This window comes from Lonchura striata, chromosome 8, assembly GCF_046129695.1.
Source record: "Lonchura striata isolate bLonStr1 chromosome 8, bLonStr1.mat, whole genome shotgun sequence".
NCBI lineage: Eukaryota > Metazoa > Chordata > Aves > Passeriformes > Estrildidae > Lonchura > Lonchura striata.
In genome coordinates this window covers 21,143,730-21,170,564 of record NC_134610.1, presented here as the reverse complement: position 1 = coordinate 21,170,564, position 26,835 = coordinate 21,143,730, and the positions used below count along the sequence as shown (strand labels likewise).

The 26,835-nt window shown below is 37.3% G+C and overlaps 1 long non-coding RNA gene across 1 annotated transcript; it reads left to right on the top strand.

The window, feature by feature from the left end:
* LOC144246650 (uncharacterized) lies at nt 1-26,671 on the top strand. The gene is made up of 3 exons (XR_013340316.1): nt 1-81; nt 788-912; nt 26,642-26,671. It is a non-coding gene; the product is annotated as an uncharacterized LOC144246650 (long non-coding RNA).
* The last annotated feature ends 164 nt before the right edge of the window (nt 26,672-26,835 follow it).

The window sequence follows — 26,835 nt, the reverse complement described above, 5'->3', positions numbered from 1 at the left end:
AAAAAATGGAGGTGCATTTAATGGTGGCTTCTGTGGATTTTCATTTGGCCTAGGATGAAGGAGCTCTATGGATCAACTGAGGTCTGGAGCCAAGCTTATCTCCGTAGGGTATTCATCAGGTCTGCTATAGCAGATCACGCAGTATGATTGCAGAACCTCTCTGGTGCATAGTGTTTACTACATTGAGTCCTATTAGCGTGCATGGCTGTGCAATATTTTAAGATCATAATATTTTATTGAAATTGCAGTAGAGATGTCTGTCTTATGTCAGGAAGATATAAGTATTAGGGTAGTTTAGTTCTGTCTTTCTGTGTGCTTAAAACATCTAGATTCTCTTCTAGCTCATCTCTTGGATAAAAAGAACATTGCTGCAAAGTGCAGGATTGGGCAAAAACTGCTTTGACAGGACTGCACACTTCATGATAATACAAGTTAGAAACATCTGAAAATGTCATATAATGCTAGCCCAACCCTGTCTAGAGAAATAAAGTGATCATTTGAGGATTTCCACTTCTATATTATCAGCTCTATCTGAAGTAGCCTAATTTAAACTTTCCCAAGAAGATAATTCTTATTTGTCTTAGTCCTTCTCTTAAATATTCGAGAATAGTTAGTTGGGGTGGGAAATTGTTTACATATATCTGGTGATTTCTTACACCAGGTTTCTTAGGGATGTTTGTAAAATATAGTCTTGTGTCAAGTTATTGTTTATCTTTAATTTTAAAAGCTTGTGAGTCTAATTTCTTACAACTAGAAGCACTGCCATCTGTGACACTATCTTTCACAGAATCACAGAATCTCTTGAGTTGGAAGAGACCCACAAGGATCATTGAGTCCAGCTCCTGGCCCTGTGCAGGACCATCCTCAAGAATCACACCATATGCCCAAAATGCTGAAATGGGAAAAAGACAGGTAAAAGAAATTCTTTTTTCAAATACACTCCATAAGTACCTCCTTTGTTTGCTTGGGCTTTTAAAGGGAAATATTTTCCTAAAACAAAATGTGTGTTTAAGTTCAATTCTTCAAAAGCATATGCAGCATAAGGGTTAGAACAAGACGTTCTACGAATCGCAGATGTGAACTCCAGGTAAGTTGAGTAAAATTGGTACATTTTGCAAATTCTTTTGGTTGGGATTTTTGGTTGTTGTTGGGTTTGGGTTTTGGGAATTTTTTTGTAGATTAGATAAGGTGTAATGTTATCGATATTTTAATGTCTTCTAATTTATTTTTTGAGGCTATATTTTCCTTCTTTGTCTCTATGCATTTTCTCTGCATTTCATATAGGCAGCAGTCAACGCTTTGTTTAATTTTTCATTCTTATTATTTTTTCTCCTTTGTTTGTTATGCTAAGCTCTTTTAAATCAATACTAGCAACACAGAAATTCTATTAGAATATATTTCAGGTATTACAATTTCAGTGCTAACCTTCTATATTTTTAATTGCTTCTTTTTCTGCTTAGATTTTCTGCATATGAAATGGTCAGAAGTCAGGAACTTATTTCCAACTTATAGCCAGATAAAAAGAAAATGTAGCTATGCTCTGGCATTGTCCTTGTTATTAGAGGCTAAAGCTGCAGCATAAGAACTACAGCAACTTGAAGTTAATGTCATTTTGAAGCTACATTAGCCTTAAAACTCTGAATACATTCCAGGGTGAACATTTGGTATTTCTTCATCCTTCACTGGGGGATTTGGGAGTCTCTAAGATATCTTCAAGTAAAATAGGATAAATGAATGACTAGTATATTATATAGCTGTTGCTAAAGGAAATGAACTTCCAAAGTTCAGCTGAAAGTTTTCAACATAGTGCAAAAAAAACTGTTTTCAACAAGTGTAAAAAAACCTAAGTCTGCCACAATCCATGATGACCCAAAATAAATTGTGCTTAGTGGAGATATTGACTGTATTCACCTGAATCAGTGAACTGTCATGGACAATAATGAGGTCAGTGAATTGCTACTATTACTTCTGTATTAGTATTACTTCTGTGCAGTGTACACTTTATGTCAGTTTCAGAAACACCTTTAACAATATTGATGTAATCAAAGTAAGTGTAATCTTTATCAGACTGTAATACATTAATAACCACACATACAAAAATGATACATACCATGCTATATAAGCAATTGTCCAATACAGAGCATTCAAATTCATAGCTCAAAAACCATCACTTGTATGGTGGATCTCAAAATGGGAATTCTTCTCTCTACATGTATGTTTGGTGTTTTCTGTGAGGTGCCTGTCATTTTAACAAAAGTGACATGCAGAGTAAAGTGGAAAGGTCCTGTTTCAACCTGGGAAGAGGGTGGGGCAGACAGATGAATTGTTCCGTATTTTCTATGAAATCTTAATTGATTAGACGATCACCTTTATTCACCACAGAAAGACTTCTTTCTTTATGATGGATACAACAGCAGGAGAGCAAACTGTTGGAATTGATATACTTTGTTGCTTATCTGAAAGGAGATTTTTTGCCCTAATTTTGCACAATAGTAGAAACTTCCTTTAAATCCCATTTTCCTAACCAGCGCCTAGAATAGCTCTTGTTGTTAGATTCTAAGGACTCTATTGTGGCTTTTAAGCCAGAGCCCGCAGTAGGGGTTGTGGAGGGATGCACCGCCCCCAAGAAACTCCTAGAGGGTTTGTACTTGAGGACAAATCTGATGATAGAATTTAAAAATGGAACAGACCATTGTAGATCATCCAGTCTTCCTATCTGCCAGCACAGGATTTTCCCTCCCAGATATTCTTAATGCATTGTTCAACGTAAAAGTCTCAACTCTGGGAGTTTCCAAAGCTTTGCTTGGAAAATTTTTGCCTCCTTTTTTCCCTCAGAAGTAGGAGGACACAGCAGCAGCCATGACCATGTCTTTTAATATATATCAGTGTGTACTTTGGACTGGTTTCTGCCTGCTGGCTGGTGTGAATAGGGGGCAGATGGATACGACATTTCTCTTTACTGTCTCCAGATGACTTAAAAATACCACGTGATCCCTGTGCCCTAGGAGGAGATTCGGAACTGCCTTAAACCATCACCTGTCCTTTATTGAATGTCTCAGATTTTGTAAAGTGTGATCTAAAGTGTAATTGCTCAGTTCTGTAATGTGGTGCAGTTAATTTGTGTTTCAGTCAGAAAATGTTGTCCTAATTTTCTGGGTGGTGATTACTCTCCCAACCAGTGAAATTGGCTTGAATGTTCCAGTGCATTTTGTTTACTGTTTAAAGGCTGAAAACTCCAGTGTATTATTTCTTTTTTTGGAGAATAATAATAGCACATTCTTCAATCTTCAGTGTTGGTATTACCATCTTCCAGAAGGATTTTAAGACATTTTTATCAGATTTTATCTGATTTTTATCAGATATCTCACAATGCTTTTTAAAGTGCTGTTGGAAAGAAGACACTGAATTTTCAGAAGTTATGCAAGCCTTTAGTGTATATGAACCCCCAATCCTGCAAAAAATATCTTGTATTTAACACTGTTGTATGAACAATACTGTCAAATTTTTATAAATATCAACTCAGAGCTTGATGAATCCATGGGATAAACATATTAATGCTGAAGTATCTTGGCATTTACACATCAGACAGTGTCTATGAAGTCTCTAGTGTCTTTGAATTAATGTAATAAGTGTAAATAGAACTGTTTTGTATGGAGGCATGTGTGAAGTCAGTGTTGTACAAAATCAGCCAGTATTGACTATAATAGTCATAGAAAATCCTGAAGGCATCATGAAGATTAAATTTCCATTGGCGCATGTACCATTGTTCTTTGAGAATCAGTAAATGAAACAATATGTTATAAACCAAGTGATTGGAAGTTAATATTGAGCGAACAAAATTTAAAGGGGTTTTATCACTTTCAAAATAATGTTTTTAAGCTCTACTTGTCTGCATGTTCTTAAGTGGGGGAAAAAAATTTCTCTAACAAAAGACTAGCAAAGAAAATCTTTATAGGCAGAGAGAAATTTAAAAGTAAAAGAAGCAGAAGGGATAGAAGCAGAAGAAAGACCACTTAAAATGAGAAGTGGCCCATTTCCTTGATCTCATAGTAGACCTAAGAAATTATCAAAACACTTTCATTAATGCATATTTTGCAAGATATATAGAGCATAATTGTTCAGTTGATAACGTTGTAGTGTTTTGTAGGAAAAATGAAATTGGTTTCAGTTGGACACTATGAATCCTGTTCAAACATTGAACATCCTGTTCAAACATTGCAACTACTTAGTAACATGCAGGTGGCCATGACAATGGGTTCTTGCTTTTTTTGGTGAAGTTCTGTCTGCACCAAGTAATGGAAGTGTTTCAGCAAGACCTCCAGGGATTGAAATAGCCCTTTTTGAGCAGCATATTTATCTGCAGTATCCAGAGGTGACACTGCCTATGTGAATGCATATGACTCAGGATGGAGTTTGTAAGTAAAATTACCAGAATAATCAAAGCATCAGGCTAGCTTGCCACAAAAGAAATGTTTAATTTCATATGCTAAGGTATTTTCCATTTTAAAGCCACAGACAGACTTAAGGTAGGAAGCCAGATTTCAATATCTAAAGTTCTTTGTCAGTTTAATTAGCTGTTGTCTGGCTTTCTAATAGTTTCAGAATCTGATTTTTACATATTACAGTTTGATGGCTGTGGTGCCTGGGAGGAAAACCACAAAAGAGTACCTCTTCCAAAAATCAGGTGAATTTTATAGCTATTCTTAGAGGCATTTTCCATCTACATCATTGTCCTGCTTCATTTTGTGCTGCTTTCAATTTTCAGGTAGAAAAAATACATGAAGCATTGTATAATTCCTGAATGTAATTTCTCTCCAAAACCTTTTTCAGACTTCATGCCTTTCCACTTCTAAGTGGTCAAGACTTAATAGTTGTCCTAGTCAGAGTGTAAAGGTAAGGATGCATTTCCATTGCTGCGAAATGGCAGCACAGACAGGATGATTCTTTACCCTGTATTTCACAGTTTGCTTATAGTTTGTTTATTCTTTGCCAAATATTTTGAAGACTATGTACCTACATTTCCCAGCCGTTCCTTTGCTACATTTTGCACACTTCTGTTCACCCCTGCAGTGACCTCATGGGCTTTCTGCCATCTGCCATTGTTCCTTTAGTCTAATGTACGGTGCAGTCTCACATAATTTATGACTTTGCCTGGTATTTAGTAGATAGACAGGATTATTGCCCACAGATGGCTGTAGTTCACAGCCAGAGGCATCTTCACAGAGCTAGTGGGAAGAGATTTATTCATGTTACCATGTGACTTCTACTGTAAGCTAATTTTAGCTCTGGGATTCTCTTGATAAGTTAAAATTAAATAAGAACTCTGGGTCAAATTTATTATTGCCTCAAATGATGCAGTTTCATTGATTTCTGTTGAGTCATACCTGTATGTCAGGTGTGAAATTAGCTGTTCATTTATTTTCATTAGTAAAATAAAATATATGAGAGTATATTTTAACTGTAATGCATGTGTACAGTTAGAAATATTTCTGGTCTTGAAGCTGCACCTTTGGAGCAGAAACAACAGAAAAGATTTATAAAGTCATACAGTTGTTGCCAGTAGATGACATTGTCTGCCAGCTTTACATTTTCTCTGCTTCTTTTTATGGGCCACTGGAGTCATATATTCTGTCATTCTCAGTGTGAGACTTGGAACATTTCTTTGGCAAAGTCAGGGAGACTGGCGTGTTGAAAGTGAGCCAATGCAGTCAGGTGGTTTCATTTGTACTTGATTTTTAGACTAGTTCTTGCAGCGGATAGGACATGAAAATTGCCTTATATCTTTCTGGTGTGTTTATTTCCTTGCTAGTGAAATAGTTACTGCTGGGAAATTTAAGAAATCTAATTAGTAATAAATACACTGAGTTGAATCAGTGACTTCTAATATCTGCAAATTCTATTCAGTATAGTGCAACCTTAAGTAGGTCTATGTTATAAAATTTCAACTACCAGTATGCAAATTAAAGTGCCTACATATTTCCTTGCTGTAGACTGAAGCAGAAATTCCCAGCCTCCAGATTGTAATCTATAGGGCGTTTATAAGCAGTTGGGCTTGAGGGGAATGGTGCTTGAAACAAAAGCCATCTGGAATACACATTTAAGATTCTGCTACAGGGAAGGTAAGAACAGAAGTATACATAGGAAAATGCTGCATTCTCACCCTGCAAGGTGCTAGGCATCATTTCCATTTCACTAGGAAGTCAGTGGGAATTAGGAGCACTCAGCACTTTCAGCTTCATGTAATTCAGGAATGCCATATGTAGTTAAATATGTTAAACCAAAAGGTGAAGTAAGTAAATGTGCTGGGTGAGGTTCTGCCAGCAGAGTTATTGATGACAGCATCAATATAAATTCCCACTGTTTGTCATTACTACTTTTGTTATTAGGACAAAAATTATGTTGGCAGTATTTTTAAAGTTTTGCTCTTCTGTGTTGAACCTAATCTGGACTGATAGTTGTGAAGAACACATCTGATCATACTTTCTGACATGTATGTTCCCTCTGTTTTGATAGTGCAACTTTAAAACCATTGCACTTGTTTCTCAAAATGGGACAGTATGGGTAACAGTAAGAACAGAATTTCCATTCTGCTCCTACTGTCCAGTCTGGTTTTCAAACATGCTTGTTAGGGATGAGAGAACAGATAGGTAAAGGGAGCATGCTTGCATGTGGAGGATTTGCAGTGTTTGCTGTGACAGTATGAACTCAACACTGTTTTTGTCCTGTGGTCATTAAAGTTGAGCTGGTATAGAAAAGAATGCATGTCCCACTGGAGGCTATAAAGCCTGTATAGGTGGGTCAGTGCATCTGAGAACAAGTTCACTGTTTCAGGTGCCAACACCCACAGGATTTAACCCTATGGAAAATTATCTCCTCATCCTTTACTAAAGACATTTCTAGAAAGTACAGGCTAATTTCAGATTTGACATGTCAAGACACGGAGAAAAGTCATTGACACAGCAGGTGCATTTAAATATGACTGTCTAATTATACAGTGATGCAAGTTTGCTCCCAAGAAACTAAATGTACAGTGCCATGGCAAACATGGTATCTGCCTGTCATGCTGTTAGAGAGAAAAGCAGTATTTGGCAGTAAGGCACATTTCATGTATGAAATCATAAAAATCATGGTGTGGTAAACATCTGCTCATACACATTCTTAATCAAGTACTGTGCTGGTTTCAGCTGGGGTAGAGTTAATTTTCATCACAGTAGCTGGTACATGGTTCTGTTTTGGGGTTGTGCTAAACACAGAGTTGATACTATAGTGATGTTTTTGTTATTGCTGAGTAGAATTTAGACAGAGCCAAGGCATTTTCTGCTTTTGTACTGCCCCAGTGCTGAGGATGTTTGGGGTTTGTGGGAGGCTGGGAGAAGACACAGCCAGGGCAGGGACACCAACTAACCAATACCAAGGGATGTTCTAAACTATACAGCATCATTCTCAGTATATAAAGTGGAGGGAACAAGAAGGAATTGGGGACATTGGGAATGATGGCATTTGTCTTCCTGATGTTACATGTGGTGGGGTCCTGCTCTCCTGGAGGTGGCTGAACACCTGCCTGCTCATGGGAAGCAGTGAATTAATACCATGTTTTGCTTTGCTTGTGTGCATAGGTTTGCTTTCCCTATTGAACTGTGTGTATCTCTACCCGTGAGTTCTCTATCTTTTACCCCTCTGATTGTCTCTCCAATCCTGCTGTCGTGCAAGTGAATGTGTGGGGTTTGGCTGCTGGCTAGGTTAAACCACGTGTACACTTTTTTCCTTTTTTGCAGACTTGTGTGTTTGCAACAGTATGCAGGTTGTTACAGAGAAATGCAACTTCTGAAACTTAAGTAGGTATTTTAAGGTTTGATTTCAAGCTTATTTAGTTAGCTTTGATTTGAAAGTGGTGCAATAGAATTCTGAATCAGTTTTAAATTGACCATAATAGTAGAGGATAACAGAGAATGTTGTTCTGCAGCTACTGCTAGTCTACTGTCTAATTCTAGCACATGGAGAAGTTCACTGGTGGCTAAATCTAAATAGAGCCTGAAGCCTTATTGTGTGCTGGGGGTGTGAGGCAGGTGGTTTACAAACATGGTCCAGGCTTGAGGGCATCTTTCTGTGACAGAAGTGTTTTCTTGCCCTTCTCACATGCCCTATATCAAAATTCTTTGTTTCAATTGGCAATTCTGCCCTAGACAAATGGTGCTTTATCTCTACTCAGTTGTTGAAGTCTAGGTAGGCAAGCAAATGTAGAGAAATGGGAAGCACAATAAAATATTATCTCAAATTATAATCAGACAGCAATTGTTGTTATCTATGGAGAAAATCTAAGTTGTAAATGAGAGTTATTGCATCTTAAATGGATTGTGTTATTTATTAATTTACTTGTACAGTGAAGTACAGGCATTCATATGCCTTATATGACAAATGCTACAGAGTAAGATTGCAGTAGGTTTGTTCTTTCCATCTTTTGCTCAGTATCCAGTTCAATGCTCACATTTACAAATTTTTACTGCACAGTCAGCTGACTGGGGTTTTTACACCTGCTTTTGCATGCTTTCTCCTTTACACTGACTAGATCTGTATTTAGCTAGTAGAGTTGACTCTGCAGTGTTGACATCTTTCAGAACTGCAATAACTGAACCCAATAATCAATGTTTTGAGATAGTATGTATTCCCCAAAAAGCCATGACAGAATATACTAAATTTTCTTAGCACTCTCTGAAATACGCCTGCTAAGAAGTAAAATGTTCCTGCAATGTACACATTCAGTCTAAGGCTATCTAATTAATAATATCTAAATGTCATCTTCTCTTAGTCATGATGGAGAAAGGCTATTTGTTTTGAGCCCAAAAACATTTACTGAATAACAAAATATATATTCAAAGCAATCCAGAACAAAGACAGTGAACATTGTATAATAAAGAAGTGAACATTCATGGTGGATCTTTTAATATCTGAGTTTGAGATCTATCTTCAGGTAGATCCCTTGGTCTTCTTATATCAATCAACCAGACAAAAATTGCAAAGTGAAGGGTGTGACTCATGTGCTTGCTGGTATATTCAGCCAAAACTACAGAGCTGAGCAGATCCCATAATTTCTGGCTTTCCAGCACTGTCTCTGGCTCCCAGCATCACTTCATCATCACCACTCTGCCAAGAATCACTACATTCAGCAGTCACTAAAATGTCATATATGCAGAAACCATTCATCAACCTCAGATTTAGCTTATATAGACTTTTATTTAGAGCAAACATCAATCCCATCTCATTTCTGTTGCCCATGTCTCTTTATACATTTACTTTCTAAGATTCTGCTGCCATCTGTAGCCAGTACTTAATCCACAAATTAATTTGAGCCAAGATACTTCCTCTGGGAAAGAAAAAAAATTTCCTCTGTTTTTTTCATGTTAGTCTGAAGAGTCTGTCCTGGAAGATCTGCAGAGATGGAAATAGATTTGATAACCAAAGACGGAAATGGATGGTGAAAACTGACTCTCTGATGAACAAGAAATACAACAGATGGTTATTACATGACCTGGTATAAGTTATATCTTCATTCTCATTCATTTTTCTGGTTCATATTCAGTGTTGTTTTCCCTTCTTGAAATATTACTATTGCTGTACTGACCTCTTCCTTCCGAAAAGATTCTTTTTCTGTGTCAAACCATGACACATCAGTTCTTAAAAATTATGTTTTAATCTGTTAGGATTGTCTTGCAGTATGCTAGAGATCATCCCTAATTCTGACTAAAATATTGCTGTGCCAAGATATTCAGTTTCTCAAAAGAATTTTGCTAATTAATTTATTGCTTACCAAATGATGATTAATAGGTCACAATAGAAACACCTTTCTTAAGCATCTTGTACCTATTTAGAAAACAACTATATATAAAAAAAATATTTGCTTTTGTTGCTTATTACTATCGGATGGGACAGCATATGACCATGCTGCAGGCATCTTTCTCTAAACAGTTTTCTGCAAGGCTGAATCCTTCTGAACACCTAGGAAAACTTTGGGAAATCCTGTGTTTTCTGGAAGAGAGCAGTTCGCTGCTCTTTACAGACTGCTGATTCTGGTCATAGCCATAAAAGGCCTAATTACAGCCTTTACTGGAAACACTGTAGTAATCACTTGGCACCTGCTGCTGCTGCACAGTGTGGTCATTTTCTTGTTACACAATGGATCTGTCCATTTCCTTGCTCAACAGTCTTCCTTCTCACACCTTCAAACAAATACTTGTTACCTGGAGAAAGAACATTTAAATGATCCTGTAGCATTCACCCTTCCAAATGGCAGAGCTGTCTCTATAGAGCTCTGTCATGCTAGAGGGCTCATTCCAGTATACAAGTATTTCCTCCTAAAATAATCAGAAAAGCTAACACATAATTTCATGGTTTAGGTTGTCAGGTGGTTTTTGGCTCCTTAGAAGCTCAGAAGCCTGAATGTGCCTCTGAATCCTGTAAACTGTATAATTTATTGCATTTCTGAGCCTGTGATGGGGACAACTTTGTGGTCCGTGCAGGAGCAACTTGGAGGATAGTAAGAGGAGCATGTTCACTGTCATACAGGGGCTCTTTGCTGGGGATGGAAATGGTGGAATAGAGATTTGTCATGCTGGCATAAAGCCTTCACCTTGAAGGCAATGGGCCTGGTCGGGACCAACCCAGTTGCCTGGAGCAGCAGGGACCTGAGGGTCTGGGAGAGGCATCCAGAAGACTGGGGCATGTAGAGCAACAGTTGTTGTGGCCAAGGCCACAACAACTTCATGAAAATCCTCTGTCTCCACTAGTACCCTGGAAATTTAGGTGACATCTTATGTTTTCTTCCAAAACATATTTTCCAACTCTACTTTTATATCCTTCCAGTCCCTTAGGAGCTTCTATTTCTCTCTGTGTGTATGGTTCCCACTAATTAATAAAGGTTTCCACTTTGGGCCGTCCTATTAATTTCTGATGGATGTACGGCTATTGGAAGAACCTGCCTATGATGTTCGAGAAAGACTCTTGCTGGCATATTAAGGGATCTGATCTTTCCACTAGTGAAGTAAAAATGTACCAGTGTGCCAATTTTATTTGTATTATAGCCTTGTAATTAGGTAGATTGTGCTGAATTCAGTGAAGTTATAAAAACCTAAACATTTATCCAGTAGCTTTGATTTACCCTCTTAATCATTTACTTGTTTGCAAGAATTATCTGTTCTGCATCTACCTGGAGCTTTTATTTTATTGCACTTTGTGATCTAAAATTTGGCTGAAAGAAAAACCCTCAAGGTTGACAAGGACTAGGATTGACAGAACTGTGGCTCTTTGAAATCCCTGTTGTCCATTTAAATTTTAATGTTTCTATCATTTGTTCCTCAGTGTAAATTAACAGCCATGGCAGTGTGTTGGGTTTCTTTTCTGAAGTCAAGACTTTAAATTTAATTCAATAGCCTAGATTTACAGCTATTCTATATTTCACAAGGCAGAATCAATAATGTGACTGAAGTGAAGAAGATAAAAATTTATGGTATCTTGCAATTTAATGGTTGAAAAGATGCAATTGGAGAGATCATAAATTGTGAAGGAGTTTATGCTTCATTGCTCCTGATTCAGTGCTTGCTGTTAGAACTTGATTTGTGACTATTCACAAGGTGTGATTAATGGTGTGATCGATGCTTGCTTCAGTGCAGTAAAGCAGTTGTAATGCTCTTCATTAGAATAAATAAAATAAATTGACTGAGGCTTTATAAAAACTGTGTAACATTTAGAATCTAAAATGTCAATTTTTTTTTCCTGTTACAATTTAGGTTTCTTCAGGCAGTTTCCACCTACATCACATCAGTCATTGTCATTCTTTTTGGATATTATAGAAATCCATGTGGGTTTGGGTTAGCTTTATGCAAAGCTCAGTGAAGGGGAAAAAAAAAAAAGATTTGAATAGGGCTGACTGGAGACTAAGATTTCTCATGGCTGTGTTTTGCCATTCTGGAAAAGTACATGTATTCTCCTTTAGCACATGCAAGTTTAAAGGAATCAAGGCAGAAAATGAATCTTCCATATACAGCTCTATGAAAACCAATAAAAATTAATAATGTTCATTGTTTTTAAATGGGATGGATGTACAATTGGTGCCCTAGTACAGACAATGAAGATAGAGTCCTTTTTGAATGGTTTTTTTTTGGTTTAAAGATGTTCATTACATAATCCAAAGCTGTCTCACAGTGTGCTCTAAAACAGACAGGGGAATATGAGAAAACTGCAATAGCCGTGAAAGACAGTAGAATGTAATGATTTTGATGTTGTCATTTAAAGAATTTGAATCCAGGAGATACAAACCAAGAAATAGGGTGGAAGTATGCCTTGTGCACACTATTTAAATGCCCTGCAGTATATGGATAATTTTGAAGTTTTAAAAGTATAAACATGCTGTGTAAAACCTGGGGGGTGAAGAAATTGTACCATGAAACTTAGGGGAAAAAAAAAATTCTACTGTGGCTTGAATCTAGAGCTCTTTCATTTACTTTTGTTCGCCTTATAGAGAGCTAAGCCTGTGACTAGCTGGAAAAGTTTATCAGGTTTCCACTGTGCTCCCTTGCTCTGATTTTCTTTAGTGCCCTTTGGCATGGTGTGTGTAGAGATTTCAGGTTTGTGTTTGATTTTAGGAGGAACTATATAGGTAAATCTAAAGTTACTAGACAACAAAGCTCTATTTGAACAACAGCAGTGAACTAAGTATTTCCTATAATTTTTGTATCTTAAAATATGGTGTAGCAACTCCAGGCATCAATGATCATCATGCATTTTGATTGGAATTGCAAAGAGAATGAAAAATGTAAGGAAACTAAAAATGTTTTTGAAACATGTTGCTATGTCAAATTAATGCTTCTATTATTGCACACAGTATTTACAGACTAGCAGTTGTAACTTCACCAAAAAAAAAAAAATCTTAAAATAGATCATATTCTGTCTTTCAGCAGTCTGGCAGGAATTCAGATGTTAAGTACAACGCATTCTGACAGTAAACACATGGTAAAATGTGTGAGACTATAATGTAAGTAGCTACGCTTTTATTTTGTAGATGATTTTTTGCTCCCTCACTGTCAATTGAAAAGCCAATAATTCATACACGTATTTGAGTTTCTGTGAGTCATAAAAACTGGGCTTGGTAAGAGCAGACACAATGTAGCTGCAGTCATAGACCCCAGCGCATGGTAGCTGAAAGATTCCCAAGAGCCACGGCGCTGTAGTGGGCACAGAGGTGTAGTTACATGCTGCAGTCATGGTTACTTGACCACCTGAGTTTGCCTCTATCCAACAATTATGCAAAAATGTAGGCCCACAAGGAAATGTGAAGCTCTAGTTGTGCATAACAAAACAGAAGATTGACTCAACCCAAACTCCATCAATTGTGTGGCAGAAAGAATACCTGCATCCCCACTTGTTTGGTTTGATTGTGGGGTTTTTGTCTCAGAGGAACTGATTACCTATCCAACGTATTATCATAATTTGGGAAGAAGAAATAGCACAGAACCCTTAGAACCTGCTGTTTTACTTTATCATTAACAAATACATCACCAGTCTTGTTTTCTAGAAAAGAATATTGAAGCATTGAACAATTTCTTCAATATCATATGTCAAATTTGCTGCAGTGTACTTTGCCTCATCTCTTTAGATCTGTACCATATTCATAGAATTATTCATAGAATCGGTATTTGCTGATTTGGAAGGGACCCATCAGAATCATCCAGTCCAACCCCTGGTCCTGCACAGGATGTCCTAAGAATCAACATGTGCCTGAGAGGGCTTTTGCATTCCTCTTTTCAATATAGAAAGCCACACACATTTATAAAGCGTCAGAAAAGGATGCTATGATAAGATTTTGTTTGTGACTTTTTGCTTACTTTCAACCATTAAAAAAAAAAAAAAAAATCTGTTAAGTAGGGTTGTTTTCAGCTATTTAGGCATTTTGCAGGTATATTCAGCCAGAAACACATGGGCAGTATATAAAGAATAGATTTTGTTATCAGGCTGATGAACGATGATTTTACCCTATTTTTTCAAATGTGACATGCTGTAAGTGGGTCAGATTAGCCCAGGTACTGAAAGCAATACGACAATACTGAAGAAGCAGAATAATACAGTGCAAGGGTTTTGGGAGGGCTGAGGCACTACACCATAACTGCTTGCTGTATCTAATCTAACATCCTCGGAAAGAACTGCACTTTACTCTGTGCTGTGTATAAGCATTTTCATCTGGCTCCACCAGCACTGGTGTTTTCACCTGGTAGAGGAAGTTTTTGTCACCAAGGAGATTGTTTAAACTGAAATAACTCTTCCACACTGCCCTTCACAATGGACTTTCCCTCTTCTATTCCCCCCCCCCGCCCCCCCATTAAATGCCTTGCTGCAGTCTAACTTAGTCCACTTCAAAGGAGATTAGACAAAAGGGTTACCCCTCAGGCATAAGGAGATTGCTCATATAGGAAACTACATTAACTGCTTGGAATACTGTCCTGGGTTCCCACAGAATACAAAAAGAATGGATGTGCTGGTTCCTCAACACACAAAGGTAGCAACATAGTCTATTCTCCAGCTTTACATGTCCATGACATACTATGTGAACAACCAGACAGTTTGTGGTGTCTATTCATTTTTCCTCCAGAGGGAAAGTTGTTGTTCCTTGTCCAAGCAAATGTATTTCCTCCTTGTTTGGGTTACATTTGCAAATGTTGGCTTCTCCCATTAATTAAATATTCTCTTCTCTGTTTCCCTTTCTTTGTAACAGTGTCAGAGGTGAAGATTTTACAGTACCATAAATATCTAAGTGCTTTCAATTGAGGTTCTTGAATAATAACAAGTTACAGGCAGAAAGACTGAGACATGGCACAATTTACCCAAAGCTATACTCTTATTTCCTTGAGCTTAATCCTGCATCCTGTCCAGTGGACCATTCAAGCATGAAGGAAATCATGCTTCTATACCCAATTTTTGAAGGAGATGCTGGCTCTCTTTGTAGTAACCAGCAGATACTGCTGCAAAGCATCAATACTAAATCTACTCTTGCTAGTTTTATTATCACTGTTAATGCTAAAAGGGATGCCATCTATTCTTGTTTAACCTTTGCAAATTTGAGGTGGGCTGATGGGGTCTATTTCTTTGTTTCATAGGAGAGAGTGCTCTGTCTTGCCTCTGTTCTTGCAGTTTCTTTCCTAGTTATGAGTGTCTCTGTCCTGTGTCTATCGGTTTCTTATAGATCTCTCGCAGTTCATTATGGTGTTGCTCAATTTATTAGGACCAATCGTGCATTCATACCTTCTTTCATCTGAAGTGCACTTTTAAATGTTAGACTATACACTAATCAAGTTGAACATAATAATGAGAGCATGTTCTCATTGTTAAGGTAAATGATCCAATGCATTCATAGTGAAGACATTTTTGAACTACAGTTTGTGCTTTTTGTTGTAATATTGAACATTCTGGACAAGTATGAATTGTGTTGTTTTGTGGCAGCCTTGCAAATATGTGATTATTATTGCATTGCTGGCAGAACTCTGGATATTTCATTGCAGCTTTGTGATAAATTTCAAAGTGCAATTAACTGGGGATGATTTTATTGTGTAAATTTCTTCCTATAAATTAGAATACTAACACATGAATGGCACATCCACCTGTACCTACATGCATCTTTACACTTACACACAGTAGTGACTGCTGTGTGAGGCTGAGCTTAATAGTATGCACTTCTTCTCAGGGAAGACAGTAGGTATTTATTAGCAACTTCAGTGTTATTAATACAGCCTCTGAGGCTGGTGAGTGGAGCTAAAAAAGTAAATTATTACTTCGGAGGTAGAAAGATGGATGATAGTAAATGCAATTAAAACTTTCTCTTCTTCATGCTTAATGGGGCACATTTTGGGATTTGGACATTTTGCATTTTTCCATTCCTCAAAAAGGGAAAGGAAACTGTTTGATGCAGTTATTAAAATTCTATAGGAGAACCTAAAGGCTCTTTGTGCTGTGTGAGGAATTCTGTTCCAGGACTTCTGCAAAGAAAAAGACACTTTTACATGAGTAAATTGGTCTGATTACATTCCTACAGAGCAAGCAGAATTAGGCTTCAGCTTTGTAAAAGGATGTACAGTCCTATGGCACTAAATGCACAGCTGGTGAAACTTGTGCAAGTCAATCTAGTGAACGTGGGTAGTGACAGCAGTGACCAGTAGCAGACATTAGTGGCCACAGTACAGTCCCAGGGTTCCAGGCTGCTCAATAAAGGTGGAGCAGAGCTCACTGTTCTTGCCATGCCTTCCTTCTGGAGAGCAGCAGCGTTCCCAGGGCACTGAAGTTCCTTGTTCTGTTGCTGCTTCATAATGTGGGTTGGAACGTTTTCTCCTGAGGCCTTATATTGAAGTTCATTGCCTAATGTCAGTAGACTTTTATATACCATTAGGAAATGTCATGCCAGGATGCAATTGAGGTGGTTCTCATCTGTCTTATCTGCTATACCTCTTAAGGAGTTATAGCAATCCCTTCTAAGTGGTGTGGACCAGATTTTTTCCACATTTTGAAGCAAAACTTTCCACAGCAGTTAATTTAATGTAAGTACCACTCCCAGAAATATATCTGTACTGGAGATCTTTCATTGCTGTTATTATGACTTTCCATGCATCAGTTAAGTATCTCAGCATGTGGTTCAGCTGTGCTTTTAAGTTATTGTTCCCATTTTCAAAGCTGTAGTTTCATTTCTCTATAAAATTCTAGACTAATCATATCTCCTCTAAAGTCACGTGGGCAATTGCACATTAAAGACAAAATTTGGCCTAAGCTTTGCCAGCTTCTTACACGCCAGGGAAAATGATGAAAGAAAAGGGCACAAATCATGGAACAATCCAAGCCCTGTACCAAAGTCTCTAAGCCACGTTTCTCAGAGCAACTGTGTATCCTCTCCTCATCTTTCACCTCAGAATGGCTAGAAACTTAGGATTTAGTGATACGAAAATTATCATTCTGAAATCATGTTTAGATTTAAATACAGTTTAGAGCACAGTGGCCAAAATATTTACAGTAGATTGCTTATCTTTTACCACTCCTTATTTTGTTACATTTTCTTAATAATTTTATTTTTAAAATACTATAATTTATAAGGTAATATGATTGGTTTTCATTATTTTGGCTGTACCACTCATGTTCATAAAATAAAGTAAGCAATGAAAAATGAGCACTATGCCCAAACTCTCAAAGTTATTTATATGTCTCTAAAATCCAAACTGGAGGAGGAAAAGGGAAAATTTGCATTTCTTGCAGTTGAAATAAGCTTAACATCTTGCTAAAAGTGTCAGAAAGCCAAGCCCAAATTGCAGTGAACACATGGAGACTCATATAAATGCTGTACTTTAGTAAATATTATTTTACTCAGCTGATATGAAAACATTTGCGCAGCAAATGAAAATAATTTGTGATTTTTTTTTTTTCAAGTGAAAGGCATAATGCATCACCTGGCTGTACTTAATTTTCCTTCTACAGATAAATCAGTGTCATGCACTGTGTGAGCCCCTCCAGTGCTGCCAATGAGCCAAAAGTTCATATGATTTCTGCAGACTGACTGAGACTGTGACTGGTGCTTTCATATATTAAGCTGCCCTGCTTTAATGCATCTGATCTCAGAGAAAATCCTAATTAGAGAAGAGCTATTCCTGATGACTCTGTTACGCTGTTGTTCTACTGCTTCTAGTTTCAAATAAGAGAACCGTAACTTTCACTGTTTTATTTAAGATGACACTGCATAGTCTGATGCATCTCTTCTCTGGTATTTAATCTGTATTCTCCTTTCTCAAATTCTGCTCAGTGCTATTGGCAGTTTTTTCACTGTTAGTAAAATTATGGCTGTTGCTTTTAAAATGAGAAAGCAAAGTGACCAGTGAACCAATAAAATTAAAACCGTTCAACAACATCTATGTAAAATCTCACACCTGTTGAGAATCTCAGGTCTCAGAGCCCTATTTAATTTTGTATCCAGATATGTCAGCTGCTAAGGACAAGATTTACTAAAATAGCTTTTGGTGAAAAATTATTTTCTGACTGAAGAAGCCATTTCAAAAGTCTTGCAAGATTTTTTACTTTGATTAAAAAAAAAAAGGCAACACGGCAATTCCACCCCAAATACTTTGGTAGAATATGAAGATGTTTACATTTCAAATTGTTACCAGAGTACTTGTAGCTGGGGTGCCTTTTTCTCTTTAGTGTTTCCTTGCTGATTTCTACCATGCGCTACCAAACTAAATTCACTCCAATGAAAGATGAAATCCAAGCAGAGCCCTTGTTTTGGGGAAGAAGAATGATGAGATGAAGCTTCAGAGAAGTGATGTTCTAGCTCTAAAGTAACATTTCCAAATTGCAGTGTATACTCAAATCTAAACCTGTGTTTTTTGTCTCCACTGTGGGGCCTTTCTGTTGCAATTACTTTCCATGTTGCTTCTTCTCACTATGCCTGATTTTTCTTAGAATTTAGGTTTACGTTTTTCAAAATACATGTAGATTTTTTTGCATTTGTGTTTGTTAGTGGAAATTATTTAGTATTTGAACTTCAGTGCAATTTTTACCGTGCCTTCCAGTGGTGCTTGGAGGGCACCAAATACAAATTAAGCTGCCCTACCCTGGCATTGCTGCAGAGTCCCTACCTAAGGGCTCCTCTAGCCTGCTATCAGGAGGATTTTGGCAGGATCTGTTTTGACAAGTACTCTGACAACCACAACACACACAAAGGTCCCAATGATGTTTTGCATTTTTGTCAGATATTGACTATCCTCAAGTCCGTGAGTTCAGGTTTGCATAAATGTAAAACATGGCGTAGGATCCCCCTGTAAGATCACAAGAAACCGTTTAACATTCAGAGGTTGCAGGGGGAATAACTTTTACCAGGTGACAGGGGTCCTTTAGTCATCCCAACATTAATCTGCAATAGCCTCAGCACAGTTTACATCTGCAAGTGGAGGTCTGTTCCTGCACCAGGAAAGTCAGTACCTCTAAGGGATCCTGTGACTTAGATTTGTGCTTCTGGATTTCTCTTCACTCTCCAAACCTTTCCTGTCAACCCCTTTAAGCAAGAAATATCTACCCTTGTTCCTTGTATCTGTTTAGCTGACTGGCAGAAACAGCAGTCTCGTCCACCTGCTTTGTCCTTGCCAGTCTGAACACAGCAAAGTGTGTTTTTGTGGAAAAGCTCTCTGCCTCTGGGCAGTGTAATAGCGAGCTACAACAAGGATCAGACTCAGTCAGCATTGGAGGATGGCTGCCTCCTTTCTTCCATGCCCAGGGGAAAAAGCAACCGGGAAACATCCATTCTTTGAAGGGCTGCATGTGACAAGCAGAAGGGGGAAGAGTATGGGCAAGCTGCCCACACATGCAGTGTTTGTGTTCCCACATCCTGCTCCACTCTGTTTTTCTTGACCAGGGCTGTCCCCAGGCATAAGTTGACTCACCAGACTTGGCCTAGAGGTGAGCAGGAATCACCTGACAGATTATTTGCACAGCAATCCCAAATGCTGTCCACAGGATGCTGTCCAGTGTGGCCTGGTTACAGCCATTGCCATTGATTTACCATGTGTCCTTCTTGTATTATTCCCAAGGCAACTTTTCTTCCACTGAGAGGCTATGACACTGCCAGAGAAAGCTGTAATTCCCACCACTTGGGGCCATGGACCAAAATTCTGTGTACAAGTCCAGGAGCAAATGAGTTAGATGACAGATGCTACAAATACCAGGGTGTGTGATGCAAAGATGTGTGCCACTGCACATACATGTGGTGATTTCCATGAGGTCTGATACCCTTAAATGGTTGTAAGCTTTAGAGGCTGAGCATCTGTACTGTGCTGCTAAATTTATGCCTGTAAAGAGAAAACTGCTGGTGTAGCCTCAAGGCAGGCTAGAGAGAGGCCCCTACCATCTCCACCTCTTTCTCTCCTCTTTCAGTACACATCCAGGTACTGCTGCTCTCACCTGTGGACACATGATGGTGTTAGGCTGCAATCTAGATCCATGTCTTACAACTAAGGCCAAGTGATAAACTTCAGTGCTTAGGAGCAGTGTTGCCTTGTCAGCTTTACTACCAAAGGGTTTACACTAGAAGCAGACTAACTTGTATTTTTAACAAGGATTAATTCCCATTGGATGCTTGGTTTTTATAAAACAAAATACTTGTCCACGACTGTATGTCACCCTTTATCCATCTTGTCTCTCATTTTGATTCTACTCTAATTATTATTTCTCAGGGTTTTCTTCTCTTGCTGTTTCTTTCATTCTTTCATTTTATTCTTTCCTAATAAATAGCTTTCCTTGAAAAAGGTGGAGCTCAAATACTTGTTTCTGAAAAATTTTGCAGTTTACAGTGTAAGCCCATGTTTACTAATGCTGTATTTGGTAATGGCCTTGCAGGCCTCTCAACAGCACATTCTTATGTTCTGTAGAGAAGGGGGAAAGTAAGAATTAATTATTTTCAAACATTACATGAGTTCTCCAGCTCACCTTCTTTTTCCCTTCATTGGCACTAGAGCAGCTCTTGGGCACAGCCTTGTTGCGGGACCTGGCAGCCCTGTTGAAGGAGTGCAACAGTGTTGCAGGGTGTGATGAGGGCGAAGTTCTTTGGCATGGAAAATCAGGCTGTAACATTACTTTGGTCTCTTTTCTTGATGAATAGGATACACTTGTAATGAATGAATGCTCTGTTCCGAAAGATCCAGCTGACTCTTGACCTTAATTCATGACACTCATATTAAATAACTACAAATTTTTAATTCTTAATAAAAACATTTACTATAGTGCCTTTATAAGATTGATGAAATTTTTCTTCTGATGCTGCTCTACTTCAGTTTGCACATGAGATATTGTCGTATTTTAGCACCTTTCACTTTCTTTAGTTTAATAATTTGATAGTTTAAAGCATCTTTCAGATACTATCATTTTGGTGATATCAGACTGATTTCTTCATCATCTGAGAAGATAATTTTCCTCTCTAATGTGTGTAAAGAGGATCATGGTGGAGGGCCTCTGGCAAATTGTCTTTTTTTTTTTTTCCCCTGTGTTGTCTCATCTGGAAAGTGAGTATCTATACTTTGTAGCTTTTGGTAGAGAAAATTTGCGACCAATTTCTTTCACTTTCAAAGTGGACTGGTTATTTAAATGTTTGCTTCTAGTATTTTCCAGACTAATTTGCATTGGGCAAGTCCAATCCATGATAAGTAGTTTGATTCTCAAGGTAGTACCAGCAGATCTGGTATGAAACAGTGAATGCTTAGAGAACCCAGTGAGTCTTCAGAGCAACACTGTGGAGGCTGGATAACTATACTGGCTTACCTGGGTTGTCCTAGATCTGTAATGAGCTTAGGTAGTGTTAATTCTGTAATCTCTGCATCCCACTCGATTGTATGTTATAAGCATACTCTATAGCACATTACTTTTGTCCTAATTTTTCTTCCTTTGACAATTAGATTAATAAAAACAGATGCAATGTTGCATGCATTCAGGGGAAAAAAACCCAACAATGTAGCCATTTTTAAGCCAGGCCATTTACCAATCCAAATCTATAAAGAAAAATGATTTGTAAATGGAAGTGACTTGCAGCTCAAGCTCAAAGGTGCTGCCATCAGTAAAAATGAAGTAGTTATTTTGTTTATACAGAACTCTACACCTAAAGACCTCAATGTTAAGACTATTAAACCACATAAAATCCCAGTAAGGGACCTAATAACAGCATATCTGCCATAGAGATCAAGGAGATAAAACAGAGTTAAATGACTTGCCCAAGAAATAACTATCTGCTACTGGCAAGAACAAGAAATGAACTAATTGACTCTGTCTTTCAGAATCTGTTTTAATCTTGAGATAATTCTGCTTACTTATCCACAACTATTTCACTCACAGTTTACCTCAACATGTTTTATATAAACAGCCAGAAAACTGTAACGTGTCTGAATTATGTAGGGTGTTTTCCAATACAAAGAGGCCAATAAACATATTCATTTTTCTGTCTGGCTCCTCCAGTTCATAGTTTCATCTCAATGATAAGGCATTATGAAGCCCTATATTGTATTTTTCAATTGGGGATTTATAGACTGCAATTTTTTTCTTTTCCTGCCAGCTTATCCACTACACAAGCTAACTTCATACCTCATTTCTGCCATTGATATGGCTATTTTCTACAATGTGAATGAAATACCTGGCGTGATAAATATTGAAGTGCATCTGCAGTTTCATTTTCACATACAATTGACACTTTTCAAAGAATAAAACTATTGCTGCATTTACTAAGTATTTACTAAGTGTCCCTAGTTTAATTCTGATCATCTTGAATACTATTTCAATAGAACAAGCAATTCAACATAATTTCTCTTCATTTATGACCATGTTATAGTATTTCAACATAATCATGCAGTAATAGAATGAGTTATGTTTATGACACATCATTCATATTAGAAATGTGCATATAGATACCACAATAATTCTAATATTGCATTTCACTACCTTTTCAGTGACAGGAGAATGCACTATTCTCCTACACTGGGTTACAAATGCTATAAAATCTAATCCTGTTGAAATACCTGTTTGCATTTTAGTTTTGCAGTGTTAATAATCCTGTGTTACCAAAAAATTAAGATCAGTTTCAAGTCCATGTATTTTTGAGTGCTGTTTATTTCCACTTTTTTACTTTGCCTGTTAAGTGACTCTTCATCAGATTAACTTAGTATATTAAAAGCACACAAGTACAGTGATTGATATTAGTGTGTGAACTCTCCTAACAGTTTAATGTAGTATTTCTTTTTCTGCTAGTGTAGAGGTATTTCTACAGATTGTCTTTGCAAATAGGTTGTCTTCATTCTTATTGCTAAGATAGCTTGTTTGCAATATTTTGTAGCTCTCTTTCTGGAGAAAGGGAAACCACTGGCATTGGTGAGAAAGGCTGAAGCTGGGAAATAGGCTGTCCTGTCTGCCAGGGTTATCAGACTATCAGGGAAATATGCAATGGTCCACGTCCCTTGCAGTTACTACACAATGTCTCCTGTGCTTCACTGTCCGTAGCTGTAACAGTCCTTGTGCTTGAATGGGTCTGGTTCTTTCACATGGCTGTTTTTTGCATCACTGCTGTAGTAGAATTAGTGAAGTCTCTTTTGAGTAGAACTGTGGAACAAAGAAAGTATTAGAATCCCTAAAACTCATGCACAGCCTTAATAAGCGCAATCAATGATGAATGGTACCTCTTCAATAGGAATCCTGTCAATTCTGATAGAATTTTTGACATCCTTTTTATCTATTCTTGATCAAATCTAGACAAGTTTTCTAGAAGAACAAAACACTTATTTAATGCAGTATAGCTATCACTCATTGTCATAAATGTGAAAAGTTAAATGACTATTTTTCTAGTATAAACTATTAGTTTTATAACCTACATTTCAAGAGGAAGAGAGAGATAATTGCAATTACAGGGATTTTGGCACACTGGTTATTCAATTTTGTATTGTTGGACATGAACAGGAGATCCTGTGATATACAGATTTATTTTTGCTGCCTTTATGCTAAAGGCAAACTCAAAAATAATAGCTATTATTTCTGTACATCCTTCAGTACTGCCTGGTTGAGCTAGGTAAAATTAATTGCAGAGTTTCCTGGACAGGATTTGCTGAAGCAAAAAAGGATTAACCAAAAATAAGTGAAAAGGTAGTGTGCAAAGAGAGTAAGTGTCAATGGCAAAGAAATAGGTAACTCCCAGAATCTTCAAGTCATGGCTTGACATCCTCCTTGTTATCAGTGAGAAATTATTTGAAGACCTCATTTAACTTTATGAGATTTGGAGAACCTTCAGCACCTGCAGAGCAAATGTGGCAGAAAAGGCAAAAAGTTACAGGATGTTTTCTAACTGGAGTGAGATTTTCAACAACTTTGCTTGCACATCTAATGGTGACACTTATTTTCCCACTTCTTGTACTACACAGTTCAGCACTGTGAAAAACAGAAAAGAAGATTTCCTTTTTGGCATTGTAGTGGCATCTCTTCTTTAAATGCATGTAAAGGCAAGGCAATAAAGGGAGGTTGTGCCAAACACACAAAAGGTATATTTGATTTTTCCAAGGTTTGAAACAATGGAAAGCAAAAATATACTAAAATCTGTAGAGGTATTTTAAGTTTTGTCTGTGATAACCTCTTCTGATTATTAATCATGAGATAATATTATGGATGACTATAATGAGTATTATCACATATGATTTGAGTCAATTTTTTTGTTTGTCTTGATCTAGAAGAGGAGAAGCAATTCAAATTAATACTAAAAAACCCAAAAACATTTAGGCCCTGAAGCAGTTGGTATTGGAGAAGTTTGGGTCAGGTAGATCCCATGGGTTGTCTCTTGTGAGGACTTAAAGTGAAATACCTGCTTGGATACTTCTAGGCCTGAGGCATGGCTTTGATATTTACTATAACAGCATCTACTTTGTTGGCTGTGTTTTCAAAAGCACTTGGAAGAGAAAACAGAGAAATTATGCTCCTTTGATCTGTTAAAGGTAATTAATTTAATTGATAATATTTTTATTCCTTCTACTAATCCCTGTTCTTCCATTTACTTTCATTCTCTAATCCAGCAATGCCTTGACTATAGAGATTAGTAGAAGTTTTAATATTTTTCAATTGATGCTATTTATTTAAGATGACCATATTGTAGTGTTTGCCTCCACTTTTGTTATTTGTTTTGGATGTTTAGTGCTGTAAGAACCCAACTTTGAATTAGTCTGCAGCATTCACGGAAAGACTGAATATCTGATATTTCAGAGAAAGGAAGTCACGGGATATGTGTCTTTGCCCTGGACTTCAGAGTGGAAGAAGAAATTTTAAGAAGGCCACCATAAAAGCCATTGATTCCTTTAAAGTTGGAGGTAGATTGTGGGAGCTTTAACTTGTGAACCACCTCTGAGGTGTCCAGTTCCTCACCTGCTATCTGCCAGTGGAGATTCTTTTACAAGGAAACTTCACTGGGAAATTTCAGCATAAAAGGAACGTGTGGAAAAAGTAATACAACCTTAGAATCTTGTAAGGTTTCTATTGCTTCCACGTTGCTACATGTGGATATTTCCATTATGATCTTTCTTCATGGTCCTTGGAGAGTTCCCACCTGATGTGGACAGAGTAACAAAGATGTGAAGGTGGCTCATACTTGTCTTTTGAAAAAGGAAGACCTATGTACAAAAGGAGAATCTCCACAAGGGTACAAATGAAATGTTTCCATACCTGCCAAAGTAAACAAGTAAAATCTTCTAGAGGAATGTTCTCTGGTCACTTACAGAGATGCTTATGCATTCTTGTATGCCCAAATAGGGACCAGCACATCTGAGAAAAAAAGCTATTATTGGAGTTTAAATGCACAGACCTAAACATATGGGCTCAGAGGGAAATGTGGGTTTCTAAGAGTTCCACCTTATTTTGCAGTTTCATTTGGCACTACAAAATATAGTTGTTAGAGACAAAAAAGAAAACCTGAAGAGAATTTAACTTGGACATTGGGGCATTAAAAGTACAAAAAAAAATGGGTTAATGTTGACTTATTCCTGCAGTTTAGGGAAAAAAAATTAACATATAAGTTCTACATAAAGCTTTGCTTTAGAAAGCCTCCCTGATGTGCTGAAAGTTTCAAAGGAGTGCTACGTAATAACTAGTGCAACCAAGATACAAAATTACTGCATGGTGAGCAAAAGAAGCATGCAATGGATGCAGAGCCTCGGGATGGGAAATACGTTTTCCAGCGTTGCTCCTGATTTTCTATAACCGTCTGTTGTCAAATCAAGCAATGTATTTCCAGTCTGGTTTAGAGGGAATACATGCTCTATTTGCTTACTGCAGTATAGTGTTTTGTTGTTATTGTTTTGCTATAGTTTTGGTTATGGCCAATATTTTGGAGCTGGCTGAATGAAAGGGCAAAAAGAGATGTTGCTGTTCCTTTTTCCCCAGAAGCCCAACAGTCTATTAATGCTTGCTTCTGGACTTGTTGCCTTTTTGCTTGAAAGGCTTTGAAGCATATTATGTCCAGGAACTCCAAATCACCATTGTGTACTCTGTTAGATTTCCAAAAGCATGGGGGAGATAGGAGATGGATTAAGGAAATTGCTCTTTGCCCTTTGCAGTTATTTCACTTTAAAATATGCGTATGTGTCTGCAGGAAAAGTAGCTAAGAGGGGCTATGAGTTTAGAGTAAATATTTTAGGATGCTTGGATCCAAATGTTAGTATTCTGTATACAGCTGTCTAATAAATCTAGACCAGGAGAGATTATAGTCTAATGGCCTATGTTAGGCATGTGCATTGAAATTAATATTTTTTGTATTTCTACTGGATTGTTAAAATGAGGAGGAGAAGACAAGCATTCCAACTATATGAATTTACATTCTCTTTTTTTTTTTTTTTTTTCCTAAAATAGGTAAGGGATTTACAGATTTTTCTCTTGTCAATTACAATCCAACAGCCAGATTTGCAGTCCTATGCTATTGCAGTAAAATTTTTAATATCTCTAAGTAATTTTTTACTGACACAAATATTAATTCCTGGAATCCTTTTGGATTCTCAGTGAAGCCAAATTCAACAGACACAATTTAAATATATATGTATTAAATATACATCTGATTTTTCTTTTTCTTCAGGATTCATTCAGATAAAGAGAACCAACCAGCTTTCTCATATATTGAGAAAATTTTATTGAGCTAATTTGAAGCCTAGAAAACAATGATCCAAGAAGTTAACTATCTGTCATTGTTAATCTCACACAACATGAGAAGAGAAGCCAGAACATTACTCTAAAAGTTGTAAGTAAAGCTCTGGTAGAACACTCATGTGA